The sequence below is a fragment of the Schistocerca serialis genome, chromosome 7 (genome assembly GCF_023864345.2).
Source record: "Schistocerca serialis cubense isolate TAMUIC-IGC-003099 chromosome 7, iqSchSeri2.2, whole genome shotgun sequence".
NCBI classification, from domain to species: domain Eukaryota; kingdom Metazoa; phylum Arthropoda; class Insecta; order Orthoptera; family Acrididae; genus Schistocerca; species Schistocerca serialis.
The window spans coordinates 323,960,524-323,965,888 of record NC_064644.1 but is presented as its reverse complement, the minus strand read 5'-3'; the positions used below and the strand labels follow the sequence as shown (position 1 = coordinate 323,965,888).

Here is a 5,365-nt window from a genome sequence, read left to right as displayed (position 1 = left end):
CCTTCCTCCCAGTCCGGCTACATCTACATCCATTCTCTCCTTTCCGCTGTGATGTGTACTGCACAAGGTACTTCCTGTTGTAGCACGAACTGCTATTTCTTCCACTTCCTTTCACGTACGGAGCGCGGGAAGATTGCCCGGTTAAATGCCTGCAATTAGTCTAGTCTTCTCTTCGCTGACCCTACGGTAACGATTTTACAAAGATTAAACCAAACAACTTTCTCCCCTTGTAGCAGCAGAATATCGTAGATCCCCGGAGTAATGAAAGGTAACTAGCGACTGGAAAAAAGGTCAGGTCATTCCCGCTTTCAAGAAGGGCCGTAGGGCGCATAGTTGTAGGACTGTATCGTTCACTTCGATCGGTTGCAGAATTATGAAACGTGTTTTATGCTGAAGAATCATGACTTTTTGGAGAGCAAAAATCAACGTGGTTCCGCAAACAAGTGTCTTGCGAAACTCAGCACGCTCTGTTCCTCCATGGGGGCCATAGCGCTGTAGACAACGGCACTCGTGTTTATGTCGTGTTCATTGACTTCAAGAAGGCATTTGACAGCGTTCTGCGCTGTTCTTTAGTGCAAAAAGTACGAAATTACTGAGTATCGGACCAGATTTGCGAATGGATTCAAGACTTCCTTGCAGACAGAACTCAGCACGTCGCTCTTAACGGAATAAAATCGACAGTTGTAAATATAATTTCCGGAGTATCCCAAGAAAGTGTGATAGGACCGTTACTGTTTACAATGTATATAAATGATGTAGTTGATAGTGTTGGAATCAGACTGTTTGCAGAGCGTGCTGTTGTCTGTAAGGAAGTAGCTACTCCAGAAGACAGTACTGATTTGCGGAATGACATGCAGAGAACTGATGAATAGTGCAGGCTCTGGCAGTTGACCCTTACCGTAAATAAAAGAACATATTGCGGATTGCATGAAGGAAGGAACAATATTGCTAAAGAACCAACCTTAAGAGAAGAATGAATCTAAAAAAATTTGTATTATTAAAGATTGGCAGAGAAAATAAAAGAGAAACCCTGCAATGTAGAGGACAATGTAGTTCATGTTTGAGAGAAAATGAAAAAAAGTATTGAAATAGCGGCTCAAGAAGCACTAGGTATCTATTTGAAACATAAAACTCTCTAAACACAAGAGGCTTATGAATATTACAAAAGATCTCGAAATGAGAGAAGAGGACGAGTGAATTGTTTTAAACAGCAACACAGATAAATATTTTCTAAAAATTTAGGAGTTATATGAGTTGCACACGACGCCAGAGGATAGAATTAAATGAAATTTTGAAAGTGGAAGACGTTAATTATGAATCATGGATTAAATATTTAACTGTGTTGTATAAAGCCAAAAAAACACTAGAGAACAAAGAGATCACAGATCAGGATACAGGTAAATGATGGTGTAACTGCCGGCCGGAGTGGCCGAGCGGTTCTAGGCGCTACAGTCTGGAACCACGTGACCGCTACGGTCGCAGGTTCGAATTCTGCCTCGGGCATGAATGTGTGTGATGTCCTTAGGTTAGTTAGGTTTAAGTTCTGCAAGGTTCGCAGGAGAGCTTCTGTAAAGTTTGGAAGGTAGGAGACGAGGTACTGGCGGAAGTAAAGCTGGGAGTACCGGGCGTGAGTCGTGCTTCGATAGCTCAGTTGGTAGAGCACTTGTCCGCGAAAGGCAAAGGTCCCGAGTTCGAGTCTCGGTCGGGCACACAGTTTTAATCTGCCAGGAAGTTTCATATCAGCGCACACTCCGCTGCAGAGTGAAAATCTCATTCTTGAAACATCCCCCAGGCTGTGGCTACGCTATGTCTCCGCAATATCCTTTCTTTCAGGAGTGCTAGTTCTGCATGGTTCGCAGGAGAGCTTCTGTAAAGTTTGGAAGGTAGGAGACGAGGTACTGGCAGAAGTAAAGCTGTGAGTACCGGCCGTGAGTCGTGCTTCGGTAGTTCAGTTGGTAGAGCACTTGCCCGCGAAAGGCAAAGGTCCCGAGCTCGAGTCTCGGTCGGGCACACAGTTTTAATCTGCCAGGAAGTTTCATATCAGCGCACACTCCGCTGCAGAGTGAAAATCTCATTCTGGCAACAGTGGAAATGTTGAGAAGGAAATTAGAGAACAAGTATCGAAAGCAAACAAAGTGCCAGGATGTTTACATGATAGTATATGGGAAAACAGCCATACAGGAAAAGACCGAAAGGCAGACTACACAAAACAACAGCTAGACCAACAAAGAGATACACAGCTGAGACAAGACCAGATACATCAAAAAGAGAAAGACTTTTTTTGCGAAGGATTACAGGGAAAACATTGAGAGATACAGAGAGAAGTGAAAGCTTTAGAATAGGATCTAAAGTGGACTCTCTTAATGAGTGGGTATATAAGACGATGATACTGTTTGGTTTGTGGGGCACTTAAAGACATGGTTATTAGAGCCCGTATAAATTCCGAATACTTACTATGTCCAGTCTCGTCATTTTCCCGAATGATGATTAAATGATGAGGAAATGACAAATATCCAGCCCCGGGCGGATAAAATCGTCGATCCGGCCTGGAATCGAACTCGGGACCCTGTGATCCAGGGGTACATAAGATAAAACATGAGTGAAATATTGTGAAAATCGTAAGAAATAAATCAGCAGCTTGTAAAAGAAAGATTGGCTTTCTAAGGGAAAGATGGCGTGACAACATCAAGGTTGACTGTGCGACACTGAAGGAAACAGGCTTTAGCCTCTGAAGAAAGGAAAAAGTGGAAGAGAAGAGAGAGAAGACTGATTTAATACTTACAATCCAGTTTGTGGTTAGTTTCTTCTACCTGGAGGTGCTAGATCTCTGATGATGCTTCATCATGATGATCAACTTTCCGCTATGGAATATGGAGCAGAAGTGGTGGGTCTCCTTAATGGTTAGTAAACCTGTACAATGAGGATGAGAGATGGGCGGCAGACGACTGCAGCGCTACGGAAACTGCAAATACTACTTTGGACTTAACCCGTATCTCCAGGTAGCCATCTTCAATTATGACGTCATTGAAGACGTTAGGGATTGTAAGCGTAGAACCGTGCAGATTAGTAATGTATGTGTGAAATCTTATGGGACTTAACTGCTAAGGTCATCAGTCCCTAAGCTTACACACTACTTAACCTAAATTATCCTAAGGACAAACATACACACCCATGCCCGAGGGAGGACTCGAACCTCCGCCGGGACCAGCCTCACAGTCCATGACTTCAGCGGCAGGTTAGTACCTGTAGGGCGACAGCATCGAAATACTAGTCCTCTGCTCAGTGGTTTACTGTGTAAGAATGTCACATGTGAATAACACGCTAGAAATTCAGAGCAGATACTTCTTCCTCTTCTGAAGTGTACTGATAAATACGAAATGTTTCGGGTGAAGTTAAGTTTAGACTTTTAGGAATTTATATTAAGCAGGAAACTGATTAATGGTGACCAATAACATTTTACCACATACATGTTACATCAAAGTACATTGTATCAAGATGTTACCAAACTGTCACGAAAATGTACAGTAAAATACGCTCCATCTGTAGCAGAATGCTTCCCAAGCTACAGCTACCGTCATCATTATTAGCATCCTCAGTACTCGAGCATCCAATACTTTAGAGTGCCAGTTGATGATCTGTGAGTACCACCAGTGCAATGGAGTCTTATATCAGGGTGGTCAAGTTGCCCGATATATTCTTGATGGGTAGTACGCCTGGTGAGTAGTGGACAGAAAACTGATAGAAATATTAGAAGTCTTATGTAAAAAGTAAGTGAGGAATCACTTAAAAATGCAGCGTTAGGCAGAACATTAGATCCCATTCTGTTTATAGGATTGATGGTTGGAGCTCAACGTTTCATCTACATCGATATCAAATTTCCATCACACCAATGCGTACTTAAGACGAAAATTGGTATCAGTTAAAAAAAGCGTACTGCCACTCTTCAGAAGAGTGTGTGAGGCGTTATGGTATGGATGGTTGCGAACATATTGCAATCTGAATTCGCCTTGATCTGTTGTTTGAATCTATAGAAACCTGTAGTAGTTGCAGACTATAAAATATACTCAGAATTACTGAGGAACATTATATTTTAAAGAATCAAGGAACATGCACATACTGTCAGAAATCAGTAGTTTCAATGACAGACTTAAGGCTACATGGAATGTAGTGAAATGGGAGATGGGGCGACCAGCTACAGAACAGGATAACATCACTACTGAATTGAATGGAAGAGCTGTAAATGATGAGTCACAGGTAGCAAACGTACGTAACAAAAATTTTTAAACAGGGTAAACAGAATAGGGGCAGACATCTAAAGACCAAAATCACAGAAGTGTGTTGAAAAAGTAGTCTCATAAAATTTAATCATATGAATGTTTCAAAAACTTTTTTTGAAATTAAGAAAATTATACATTCTTTCCAAGCTCATATGGTTTTGGGAGTGTTTCCAGTACAGTACTAAAGACCTGTTTCCATATAACAGGCCCAGTCTTATCTGAAATACGCGTACGTAATGCATTACTACAACAAAGCATTTTTCCAGAGAAACTGAAATACACCGTTGTTAAATCCCTCTTTAAGAAAGGCAGTAAGAGAGATGATAGTAACTACCAATCTGTTTCATTGCTGACATCATTTTCCAAAATTTTTGAGAAAGCGATGCTTTCTAGAATAGCAACTCACCTTAGCAGCAATATTACCCACAGCAAATCACAGTTTGGGTTTCAGAAGATTTTCTCTACTTGGAATGCTATTTACGTGTTCACTCAACAAATTTTACAAGCATTAAATAATAAAATGGCGCCAGTAGGTATTTTCTGCAACCTGTGTGGGACATTTGAATGTGTGATTCACAGTATTCTCCAAGATAAATTGAAGTTTTATGAGACTGATAGTATAGACAACCAACTTCTGTCAGATCTAAGCAGAAGAATGCAGAAAGTTGTGCTTAGAATTCAACAAATACAGTCCGGGAATAAATCACATATGTGATTCCCTAAGGCTCAATCATAGATCCACCATTGTTCCTCAAATACGTAAACGCTATTTCATCTAATATACAACAAGCAAAATTAGTTCTTTTCTCAAGCGACACTAGTGTTGTAATCAGTCCAAAAAAAAAAGGCAGAAACAGAAGAAATGGTAAACAATGTTCTTAAAAGTATCATTGACTGTTTCTGATGAATGGTCTCACCCTCAATTTTAAAAATACACCTTTTCAGTTCTACACATCTAGAGGCTCTACGCCAGTGACAAGTGTAACACGTGGTGAGGAAGCAATAAATAATGTGAAAACTTCAAAATTCTTAGGTGTCCATATTGATGAGAATTTAAACTGGAAAAAGCTCGTTTTGGAATTACTGAA

The 5,365-nt window shown here is 40.7% G+C and overlaps 1 non-coding gene across 1 annotated transcript; it reads left to right on the top strand.

The window, feature by feature from the left end:
* The first annotated feature begins 1,635 nt into the window (after nt 1-1,635).
* Trnas-cga (transfer RNA serine (anticodon CGA)) lies at nt 1,636-1,710 on the top strand. The gene has a single exon. It is a non-coding gene; the product is annotated as a tRNA-Ser (tRNA).
* Nucleotides 1,711-5,365: the final 3,655 nt, after the last annotated feature.